The following is a 12955-nucleotide window of genomic DNA, read 5'->3' on the forward strand; positions in this document are numbered from 1 at the left end:
ACCTTTTAGAGTATGAAGTGTTCTACCCAATGTAGACAGCCGTGTTTGATCCACTACTATCTCCTCGCTTCTCTCTTCCCTTTGTACCACACATGTCAAACACAAGGCCGTGGGCTGAATCCGGCCCGCTACCTCATCTTATGTGGCTGCAGGCCTGGCAGCAATCTAGAAGGTATGGCTCTTATCCAGCCTGCAGTTCCAGTCCGGCGGCAGCAGTGCAGAGCCTGTGACCGCTGACCTCTCACCCCCGCTGTCCTGTACGCAACGCAGATGCCAAAAAGAGAGTTCTGCAATCACAGACTCAGCAATGGCTGCTGAACAGGAGCTGCAGGCTGGGTGAGTAGAATGCCTAGAATTGCCTGGCCATAAGCCAATAGGGGGGAAGATATTACTATTGGGGCCAATATAGTGGACAGTATTACTACTGGAGCCACTATGGGGGTCACTATTACTACTGGAGCCACTATGGAGGTCACTATTACTACTGAAGCCACTTTGGGGGGCACTATTACTATTGCAGCCACTATGGGGGGCACTATTACTATTGGAGCCACTATGGGGGGCACTATTAATACTGCAGCAACTATAGGGTAGGTCAGTACATGTCATACATGTATTGTCTTATGTGGATGCACTGTGCAAAGCTGTCATGTCTATTTTCTGTATGTATGTTGCACAGTTGCAGTGTCTGATGGGTTAACCCCCTTAAAATCATTGCCTGTCAGCTCTGCTGCATGCTGAATGTATCTTTCCTACTGTGTCATGTGGTACAAGTGAGGTGATAAAAGTGAGTGTCTGAGAGCGGGAAGAGGTCTTCTTCAATCTGTGTTGGTGCAGGGTCCTATCTTATCTGCTGCTCTGAGCTAACACAGAGCCGCATGGGAGCACCTTCAGCTTCCATGTTGGTGAAGATGGAGGAAGAGGAACGACTACCTGTAGTGCATGTAAAGTGGTTGTAATAGAAGTGAGTCCATGCCAGAGAAAGAGAGAGTGCACAACCCCCAACATCCTACTTCACACCAACTAGGTACCTGTTCACACTACAGGCTTTATTTTCCTGTGTGGCCGTCCGCCAATAGGATCCTAAGTAGAGACGAGCGAGCGTACTCGCTAAGGCAAACTACTCGAGCGAGTAGTGCCTTATGTGAGTACCTGCCCGCTCGTCTCAAAAGATTCGGGTGCCGGCGGGGGAGAGAGGTGAGTTGCAGGAGTGAGCGGGGGGAGCGGGGGTGAGATAGTGAGAGAGAGATCCCCCCCCCCCCCATTGCTCCCCGCTGGCACTCGAATCTTTTGATTCGCTTGAGTAGTTTGCCTTAGCGAGTACGCTCGCTCATCTCTAATCCTAAGCCTTCTTCTAAGTGATTTCTTGCCAGAGAGTATGTGGAGAGGATCTTATCTTTTTGCCTCCTCCTGAGTATATTTCATATCCAGGACCGGTGACATATAGATAACGTGGACTATAGGGCCGCATTGTTCCTGTGTATTTCTCCTCCCAACCTCTGAGCTTCTGCCTGTAACTGCTGCCGTCAATCTACCTGTAATCACCTGTATGCAAAGTTTATTCAAGTAAAGTTTTACTGGGCCTCAACTTCTGTTCCTGAGGACCCGAGGTACGATACACTTGTCCAGTGTTTGTTACTCCGCCGCATAGAAATAACGGTGTGGCAAAGGTGGCGTCACGACATGATATACATATATACTTCCATAAGAATTCCCCCTCTGTTACCACTTGGTTACACTGTGACAAGGACTAGGCCTCTGGCCATACCTACAGTGTTCATTTCTTCGTGACACTGCTATATTTGGCGTCTATAGCAGGACATTACACTGAGACCACTATGGTGATCACTATTATTACTGGGGTCACTATAGGGGGGGCTACTATTACTACCCGTGCCACTATAGGGGCACTATTACTACCGGGACTATTGTGGGGGACACTACTACTACTGGGGCCACTATGGAGGACTCTATTACTACTGGGGCTGCTATGGGGGTCACTATCATTACTGGGGCCACTATGGAGGACCCTATTACTTCTGGGGCTGCTATGGGGGTCACTATCATTACTGGGGCCTGAATCTGGACCACAGCTCTCTAATCTCTCTGCTTCCCCCAGCCCTGTGTGACTGAGGGCCGGAGCTTAGCGTGGCCAAAGCCATCAATCATCCGAGCACCTGGGAACCCCACAAAAAGGGAGAGGGGAATGGCTCCCCCTTCTACAGTTACACCAATAGCAGGGCATTACACAATCTAAAAGGTAATTACTCAGAGGGGGGGGGGGGGGCAGGGGGGGGTGAAGCACTTACCAAATTATAGATAATTCATGCTTGGGTTAATTTTGTATTTGGTACAGTATGTCTGTCATTCTCCTAGAGCAAAAGCAATTTCTATATTTCATTTTGGTCACATGTTCTATGATTCCACAAGCAAACCTTACCCCCTTTCAGCACATAGCAACCAAAAATTCCCAGCAAGAAAAAAAAAACATACCAAGCATAAAAAAGAAAGCGGAAAAGGTACAGGGAGAAAAGGGATTTTGCTAAAGAAAAAGTCTGCTACAGATAGACAATAGAGATGAGCGAGTATACTCGCTAAAGGCAATTGCTTGAGCGAGCATCGCCTTTAGAGAGTATCTCCCCGCTTGAGACGGAAGGTTTGTGTGTCGGCAGGGAGCTGCGGGGAGGAACCGAGGGGAGATCTCTCTCTCCCTCTCCCCCCCCCTTCCCCGCTCCCTCCTGCTGACAGCCGCTACTCACCTCCCACCTGCGCCAGCACCTGAACCTTCCATTTCGAGCGGGGAGATATTCGCTAAAGGCAATGCTCGCTTGAGCAATTGCCTTTAGCGAGTATACTAGCTCATCTCTAATAGACAAGTTTGTAGGTTTGCTCTGATTCCGTGATACGCCGACTTACAACGTTATCTTATTTCTATTACTTTTGTGTTCTCTGAAATCATCTTTTAGCTGCTATTGTCTTAAACGAGAAAATTATATTGTAATATACAAACTCAAATAAAAAAAAGTTGGGGTGCTGTGTAAAATGTAAATAAATGTAAAGAAAATAATACAATGATTTGGAAATCTCATGTAACCATCTTTTATTCACAATAGAACATAAAACACATATCAGAAGGTGGAAGGGAGATACTTTTGGATTACATTAAATTTTTTTTTACTGATTTAGAAATTGATGGCAGCAACACATCTCACAAAAGTTGGGCCAGGGCCATGTCTACCATTGTGCAGTATTCTGTCTTCTCTTTACAACAGTCTGTAAACATCTGCAAAATGAGAAGTCCAATTACTGGAATTTTGGGAGAGGGATGCCGTCCCATTCTTGTCTGATGTAGGATTCTAGTTGCTTAGTAGTCCTGAGTCGCCTTTGCTCAATTTTTCATTTCATAATGCGCCAAAGGTTTTCTATTGGTGACAGGTATGAACTGCAGGCGGCATGTTCAGCATCCGGACTCATACAATCATAGAATGGTAGAGTTGGAAGGGACCTCCAGGGTCATCGGGTCCAACCTCCTGCTCAGTGCAGGATTCACTAAATCATCGCAGACAAATGTCAGTCAAGCCTTCGTTTGAACACTTTCATTGAAGAAAAACTCACCACCTCCCATGGCAACCTGTTCCACTCATTGATCACCCTTACTGTCAGACAGTTTTTTCTAATATCTAATTTTTGTCTACTCCCTTTCAGTTTCATCCAATTGCTTTTAGTCTTTCCTTGTGCAAATGAGAATAGGGCTGATCCCTCTGCACTGTGACAGCCCTTCAGATATTTGTAGACCGCTATTAAGTCTCCTCTCAGCCTTCTTTTTCGAAGGCTAAACATTCCCAGATCCTTTAACCATTCCTCATAGGACATGATTTGCAGACCGCTCACCAACTTGGTAACACTTCTCTAAACTTGCTCCAGTTTGCCTATGTCTTTTTTAAAGTGGGGTGCCCAGAACTGGACACAGTATTCCAGTCATAGAAGGAAAATTGATTTGTCTGGCATGATTTGTTTGTTACAAACCCATGCTGGTTCTGGTTAATTACTGCATTTTTATCCAAGTACTTGCATACATGCTGTTTAATAATTTGTTCAAAGATCTTTCCCGGTCAGGTTCACAGGCTTGTAGTTTCCTGGATCCACCGTCTTCCCTTTTTTTGAAGATAGGGACAACATTTGCCCTTTTCCAATCTTCTAGGACTTTTTTGGTTCTCCAGGAATTTTCAAAAATTATGGCAAGTTGTTCAGCAATTACCTCTGCTGCTTCCTTTGGTATCCTAGGATGTTATTCATCTGGACCTTAAGACTTGAATTCATTTAAGTTAGCTAAGTGTTCCCTCACCATCTCTTAGCTTATAGATAGCCTACATTCTTTTATTCCCCTAATAGCACAGGGAAGATCAGTTGATGTTCCATCTACTTTCTGAGAGAAAACAGATCCAAAATAGGAATTTAAAAGTTCAGCCTTCTCAACATCATTCTTAACCAATTCACCATTTTTATCTTGTAATCATCCAATAGCATCTTTGACTTTTCTTTTGCTTTTGACATACCCCCTTTTTATTGCTTTTGACCTCTGTTGCAAGCCTCAATTCATTATTAGTGATAGCTTTTCTGACAGTTGCCCTACAGTTTCTGCAGACCCCATTACATTCTTTAGACATTCCCCACTCTTTCCATAAGGATAAACATATTTTTCTTCCTTTTTAAAATGTGTATAAGTTCTGCGTTCATCCATCCTGGTCTCTTTAAATGCTTCCCATTCTTCCTACTTTTGGGATTGTTCTTTGAGAATCTCATTTCGCAATATTTCCCAACCTTCTTGGACAATATTTCCCAACCTTCTTGGACTCTTCTTCTGTGAAGCCATGCTGTTGTGATGGATACAGTAGGTAGTATAGCATTGTCTTGCTGCAATATGCAAGGCCTTTCCTGAAGGAGACATCTGGATGGGAGCATATGTTGTTCTAAAACCCCTATATACTACTCAGCATTATGATAGTGCCTTTCAAAAAGTGTAAGGCCGCCTGCACACGGGCGGAAATCCCGCGGTGGTATTTCCCGCAGGATTTCCGCCACTGAAAGTTTGCATAGGAGTGCATTACAATACGCACTCCTATGCAGACGGCCGCGGTTTGGCCGCGCGAAATCTCGCGCGGCAAACAAACCGCGGCATATCCTATTTTTGTGCGGGGCTCGCACTCACCCGGCCGCCGGCTCCGGTCTGCGCATGCGCCGGCTGCGCGGCAGCCGGCACATGAAAGAGCCGGGGCCGCCAGGCGCCGGTGAGTACGCGCTCCTGCCTGCAGGCGCTCGGGTCGGGTCCCGCGGCGAGAATTCTCGCTGCCGGATCCGACCCGCTCGTCTGCAGGCGGCCTAAGATGATCATGCCATAGACACTAATACAACCCCATACCATCAGAGATGCAGGCTTTTGAACTGTGCACTAATAAGCTGTACAGTCCCTCCCTTTTTGATTCCACAGGGCACGGTATTCTTGGTTTCCAAAAAGAATTTCAAATTTTGAGTCATTTGCCCACAGAACAGTTTTTCATTTTGTCTCAGTCCATTTTAAATGAGCTTTGGCCCAGTGAAGACGCTGGCATTTCTGGATTGTGTTGATATATGACTTCTATTTTGCGTGATACAGCTTTAACTTGTATTTGTGGATTGCACAGCCAACTGTTATCACAGGCAGTGATTTCTGGATGTATTCCTGAGCCCATGTAGTAATTTGCATTACAGAATCATGCCTGTTTTTAATGAAGTAACGCATGAGGGCCTGTAAATCTCGAGCATCCAACAGTGACAGTCGGCCTTGTCCTTTGTGCACATGAATTTCTCCAGATTATCTAACTTTTTATGATGTTATGTGCTCTGATGTGCTCTTTTTATATACAGTCATGTGACTTAGTAGAAAATCGACCCTCCAGCTGATTTTCATTAGTACCACTTACTTTTCTATCCTTTTGTTAACCCTGTCCCAACTTTTATGAGATGTGTTGCCGCTAGAGATGAGCGAGCCTACTCAGTAATGCAGTTACTTGAGCGAGCATCGCTCTTCTCGAGTAACTGCTTAGTGATCCGAGCAGGTTCAGGTGGGTTGCTGGGGGGGGGGGGGGGCAGCGGAGCGTGAGGAAGAGTGAGAGAGATCTCTCTCTCTCTTCCCCCCGCTCACCCCCGCAGCCCACCCGAGCCTGCTCGGATCACTAAGCAGTTACTCGAGAAGAGCGATGCTCGCTCGAGTAACTGCCTTACCGAGTAGGCTCACTCATCTCTAGTTGCCGCCATCAATATCTAAATCAGTTATTTTTTTACTGTATTGTGAATAAAAGTTAGTTATGTGAGATTTCCAAATCTTTGCATTCTTTTTTTCTTTACATCTATTTACATTTTACACATTATCCCAGCTTTTTTGGAATTGGGGTTGGAGCTCTGTTACATCTGTAACAAGGTAGAAATTTCACTATTTTTACTTTCTTTGCCAGGAGACACGGGTTGTCTCGAATTAAATACAAAAATGGCTGTTGTCTTCCAGCAACAGCGCCACTCCTGCTTTGGGGTGGAGTCTGGTATTGCATGTTGCTTCCATTGCACTGCGTTTGGAAGAAATCAGTCATCTTTTTCTAATTCTGCTTTATGCAGCTTCTGGGCTCCAATGCAAGATGTGTAACAGGTAACTCTGTAATTCTAATGCATCATTTATAGTACTGATATTCTCATATAGGTGAGAAGACCTCTTTGAACCCTCTGAAGCTCTGGAGCCCAAGTGTGACGGCAACACTCCAGTATATGTAATGCCTATTAAATAACCCAGAATACTTCAGTAAACAAAGAATGCAGCCGAACTTAAAATTTTAAGCTTTCAATGTCAGGAAGAAATAGTGTTTTGTGCATTTGTTCAGTTTCTGGAGGGCACAATAGGTGTCAGGAAGTGACAGGTTAGGAGAGATTGGAGCCTAAATATAGCCAAGGCCTCTGCCACTGATAAGAAATAGACTGAAGTTCCCCAGTGACACCTCTCCCCGCAGTGGAGGAACCTGTGACTTTCGGTTAAATACCTGTCTATCCTAAACAGCTTACATACAGCAAAATATTTCCAAAAATGACAAATAGTATAAAACGAGAAACAAACATGACAAGAAGAAAAATGTTCAGATACAAAAAGTTCTAAAATGAAAAAAAAATTTCTATTACCTAAATTAAAATAGATATTTTTAATTTCTTATGTTTTTAAAATAAATGTATTTTATACTTTACATTGGCTAAAGATACAGGCGTACAATAATTTATCCATCAGCAATCAGTCCTGACTCCTCAACTAACGCACTCAGTTTCATTTGAAAGTGAGTGAAAATGCAGAATTATACAACCAATGATTTTTAATGCTTTCCTTTACATTTGCGGTGTTTTGACTCATGGCATATTGTAAAAAAAAAATTCGGCATGTTCTATCCTTTCGCAATATCGCCCATTGTTTTCAATGGGAGAACTCTGCAATCCCATGCCGTGGCTGTGACAGATGCGGCAGGGAAATCCATTGAGCCACGACTGGGGGAATCCCTTGAACCACGGCTAGGGGAATCCCTTGAGCCACGGCTGAGAGAATCCTTTGAGCCACGGCTGAGAGAATCTTTTGAGCCACGGCTGAGAGAATCCTTTGAGCCACGGCTGAGAGAATCCTTTGAGCCACGGCTGAGAGAATCCTTTGAGCCACGGCTGAGAGAATCCTTTGAGCCACGGCTGAGAGAATTCTTTGAGCCACGGCTGAGAGAATCCTTTGAGCCACGGCTGAGAGAATCCTTTGAGCCACGGCTGAGAGAATCCTTTGAGCCATGGCTGAGGGAATCCTTTGAGCCACAGCTGGAGTAATCCCTTGAGCCACGGATGGGGGAATACCTTTAGTGGCGGCTCGGGGAATCCCTTCATCCCCACAGTTTTCCCGTAGTGATGGAGGCTGTTTTCACATGAAAAGGCCAAGCATCCATGGGGCTTTCACGTGGTGGAAAGTACAATATCAGGCTGTGACTCAAGGCCCGATTTCGTCCTCGCCCATGCAAAACTAGCCTACATGAATTAAAATCGGCTTGCCATCCCATATCAAATCCACAGCTAGACCAAGACCTATTTTGGCTTGGAATTTTGCAGCTACGAATTCGGCTGCGTCCTGTGGGGTAATTCCGTCCCATGTAAAAGGTCCTATATAGTATTTCCATAGGGCAACATTCCATTAGATCCATGGTTCCCCTTAAAAAAACTCAGGTATTCAGCAGCCCCCACAGGCATCAGCTTGTCAACCTGATCCAACTAAATATTGGTTAGATCCTGCAAACTACATTTAACCCCTTGAAGACACGGTCATTTTTGTTTTCTTCCTTTTTGATCTTGTTCTCACTGCTTTTTCTTAAACTCATAACTTTTTTAGGTGTATGAAGACTTCTTGCAGAACAAATTCTATTTTTGATACCATTTAGGGTGGATTCACACTATCATTTAATCTCCGTTGTGGATTTCCGTCTCTCTGTTCTGTTTTTGGAGCAGAGAGACAGAATTAGAATGGAATAAAACGAATCCGTTTTGACCACTGTTGATTTCAATGGGGTTTTTAAAAACTGGAAGCAAGCAGAAATCCTTCCATGCCGTTAGGAGTCTGTTTAAAAAACTGAAACCTAACGGAGCAGAAGAAAACAGAAAGCTTTCTGTTTGCTTTCTGTTTTTAAACACCCCATTGAAATCAATAGCGGTAAAAGAAAATCCATTTAATTCCATTTTAACTCCTGTTTATACTCCAAAAACAGATCAGATAGAGGGGACCCATTAGCTTCCGTGGGAGAGTATTCTGCACATGCTCTATGATATGTGCTGAGATCACAGTGCAGAGAGAGGGAGGAGGTGAGCTGTGACCATCATCTATTGTGAAAAGTGAATCCTGTGTTATCTATGTATAGGTGTCATCTTTCATTATAATCCTGCCTGTGATGATAATGAGATGATTGCTAAGTATTGATTTCTATAAACAAAACGTAGTGTCACACTATTATGATGGTCACTGTGAAAACTGCAAGACTTCAGGATTTATTTTTAACCCTTTCCAATCCACTGTCTGACGTCTAAAGACATTCCGATTGCAGGCTGTACAGCTTCTGATGTCGGAAGACGTCCGTCAGGGTATTCTTACTGTATATTACTGGCCGCTCTGTTGTTAGTGGCCTCTCCAGCATGTCCAATACCGCAGTACTGGCTCTAGCCACCAGGTGGCACCTTTGTATAGTGGCAGAAAGAGAAAGCCCCCCTAGGAAACCCTGAATTCAAAATTGGACTGCAAAGGGTTGATATAGATAATGTCAGAAAATGAAAAAAAAATATGTTTAACATAATTGCTTAATGTAAAGAATAGGCCCTTTTCTGATGACACATTCCCTTTAAGTGTTATTTGCCCAGAAAGCTGCGGGATTCGGGGGATTTGAGTTGACATTTGAGACTATCAATCCAAATAGGTTTACTTGAATTATATTCTGAATCGATAAAAGCCAGTCAGCATCTTTGCAGAAAACTGGCCGGAGATCTCATTTAAATCCCCAATTTCTGAGTATATGAGAAACTTTAATTCCAATTTTGGAAGTATGAGTGTTAAAGTGACATTAAATGATGGACAAGCAACAGATTTCCAGATGCCCTTGGGCAAGACACCAGGGAGGCTTCTCTACAAGACAGGGAAAAGTAGAAATAACACTTGCTGAAGAAAACTAAAGGAAGATCTCCTAAATACAGAATACATTTCCTCTGCTCACCCACATACATTCTCTTGACAAACCCATTGCTCTTCTATACAGGGCAGTATACAATGGTTTTCACATCCCTCTGGGAGGGGTAGTTGGCAGACAAGATTTTTATATGCATGATGGTAGAGTAAAAAAATATAACTAAAGGGGCAAAATCTGAAAATAACACTATACGATTACCAATTACAATCCAGTTCTGGGCAGTATTTTGCACCTAAGTGAGCACTAGCTATATTTGGCTATTTTTTATAGCACTCTCTTAGTACCCTTGCCAACATATTGGCATAATCTGACTATACAAACAATGGTTGGCACTATGTGTGCTCTGTGCCTTTGTATGTAGCCCCATTTGGCACTGTGCGAGCGCTGTGTGACTCTAGGGACTGCTTGGCACTATGTGTTCACTATATGGCTCTGTATGGCTACCTTTTGACACTATGTTGGCAATCTGTGACACTTTCTAAAACCATTTGATATTTTGTGTTCACTTTTTGACAGTTTGGGCATTTATGACACCATGCAGGTGCAATGAAGAGCAATGCAAGCAATAAATGACTCTTTAGGTTTACTACTGTATATTGTTCAGTGGGCACAACATGGCACTATGTGTGCACTTTATGGCTCTATATGTGAAAAATATGAGACTCTTTGGCCTCGTGCCCACGGCCGTGACGGGCTCCGCAAGCGAATTCCACAGCGGAGTCTGTCATGGCGCCCCCCAAAGACCCCTTACTCACCTCCAGATCCGTTGCCCGATGTCCCGTATCCTGTGCCAGTACAGCACATGACGCGTCGGCAGTCTCGTGTGACGCATCATATGACGTGGGCGTCGGTGGGCAGTTCAGCGTTTTCACGCTTTCTTCCCCTGTGCTACAGCGTGCAGCAGCTTCATGTTATGGTCCTCGGGTACTGTTTGCCTCTATGCCGATGTCTTATGAAGCTCTCTTCGCTTTATCTAGCTCTAGCTATTCAAATTACGAACTGTATGGGTACTATTTGACTGTATCCGGGCACTGTACGAACTTTTCTGTTACTTTGGGCAATCTTGTATTCATTATTATAGGCGTTGTCCAGTTGCAAACTATTGGTGGAGCTATCTGCAGGATAGGACATCAATATTAGATCGGTAGGAGTCCAACGCCCAGGACCGCTGCCGATCGGCTGTTTTGCAGACCAGTGTGCTCCTGCACTGAGCTGATTTCTATCCACAGCAATGGCAATTTGGCCTGCAATACCAATTGCAGCCACTGGAGTGAGAACATACGGTAGCTGCAGAAATTGCTGTAGCTCAATGCAAGAGCACACTGGTCTGCAAAACAGTTGATCAGTAGGGATTCCAAGTGGCGGACCCCTGCTGATCTGCTGTTGATGGACTATCCTTCAGATAGACCCATCAGTATTTTGCAATTGGACAACTGCTTTGATCTAAGTAAGCGGGTGGTGTATGGCACTGCAGGAGACTTTCTACGCAATGTATGCACCATCTATCTGGGCGCCGTATACACTATTTGTCTGCCATCTGTTATGCCATTATTTATTCTAGGACTATATGGCATTATTGCCATAGATTCAATTATAAATATGAGCAGAGAAGTGAAATTTAATGCCAACACAAAACCTCTGGCGGCATTTGTGCCCAATCCGTCCTGTCGAGCAGTCACTCCATAATTATGGTGACATTATCGGGGATTGTCGTTGACATTCGCACAGTGCATGCAGTAGCAGGCGCTTTCTAACTTTAAGCTTTAGAAAACAATTTAAAAGTCAAACTTTTGCTCACTTGTAGATATTATTTTCTTCTTAAGGGTGGCATTTGTCATAATTGCTCTCCTTGCAATCTATCAGACAATCATGTTCTTCTTTTTATACAAGTACGGCATGCGCTTTCATTTTTCCCATTCAGTCTTGTAAAGGCTGCCTCAGAGCAGATTGATTTATTCTCCGAAGCTGACATTGTTCTTTTCTTTTTCATCATAACAGTTTCTAAACTGGTGTGTACATTTAGAAAAACATTGGTCCAAAAAGTAATACAAATGTAAATGTTTTCCAAATCTTCACAGGGGTTGCAACAAGATGCACAGTCCCTTTGAGAGTGTAGGTCTTTGGGGTGATCAACTGATCGCCTCACATCCCGCACCCTTGAAAGATGGCTGATGAAAGCCTCTCCCATCCTGATATGCAGAGAAAATGTAGTCTTACAAGATGGCCATTCATGAATAGCCATCCTAGAATAACAGAAGGTCCACCAAATCCACCAAAAAGGTCTCTCTTACTGAGGACACAGAGGGGGATCCTAAGTGCGAGGATCCCACTCTACAATGTGCATATGCCCTAATAGGGCTTATAAACAGGGGATGCCATCGCACAACCCTTTCCCTTTTAAGCTGTACTGTATATTAACCCTTAAGCCCTTCACCGTCCTTGAGGTGAACAAATAATGCGGTGTTTGGCTCCTCCCCCTGCCCACTGCTCCACCTCCTCCTTTCAGGTGTCTTCTGCTCATCCTAATTACATTTTAAGATGGTTTTCTTACAGGATGCCATTTTTTATATAGTTTTACTTCTGTTTTGCTAGTTCTGTATTACTTAGGATGGCGTTTTGTAATGCAATGCTATGCAGGCGGGCACGGGCGGAAATTCTGAGGGAAATCCTGCCGCGGAATTTCCGCCTGTGTGCAGGGGGCCTAGAGGTGAGGTCACTGCAATCAGTCATTGTTTTACTATGTATACTGTTAAACAAAGTGTTAATTTTACAGTATAGGTCATTAAAGAGTTTTTAAGAAAGTTTTTTTGTTTTGGTTTTTTTTTTAATTATATATTTTCATTTAATTTTTTTTACATTTTTTCCATCCCATTAGGGGACTAAAATATGTATATCTTCCTATAGCTCATATAATGCACTTCTAAACTTTGGTATTGCTGTGTATTATGCTTGTAGTAGGCCCCCAGCTGCCCTGACAACCCATCGGCCCCTCCAGAATTACATTGCTTTAGGCGCCAATGTGGGTGACTGTTCCACTGTCAAACTCCTTAGATGCTGCGGCATCTAAGAGATTAAACAACCAGGATCAGAGTTGTTGCCTATCCTGTTCATCGCAGCCGGGTGCGAAATATATGTTACAAATGTCACCTGTCGCTCATGGCGTGGGCTCAGCTTCTGAGCTGTTGCCT

The 12955-nt window shown here is 43.9% G+C and overlaps 1 protein-coding gene across 1 annotated transcript in view; it reads left to right on the top strand.

Annotated features, from left to right (window-relative positions):
- Positions 1-283: 283 nt before the first annotated feature.
- Positions 284-12955, top strand: part of LOC136610345 (protein arginine N-methyltransferase 8) — a 142939-nt gene continuing 130267 nt past the window's right edge. The window contains exon 1 of the mRNA XM_066589578.1: positions 284-336. The gene's annotated coding sequence lies outside the window, so the exon portion shown is untranslated. The remainder of the gene's footprint in view (positions 337-12955) is intronic.

Source organism: Eleutherodactylus coqui, chromosome 2 (genome assembly GCF_035609145.1).
Source record: "Eleutherodactylus coqui strain aEleCoq1 chromosome 2, aEleCoq1.hap1, whole genome shotgun sequence".
NCBI classification, from domain to species: domain Eukaryota; kingdom Metazoa; phylum Chordata; class Amphibia; order Anura; family Eleutherodactylidae; genus Eleutherodactylus; species Eleutherodactylus coqui.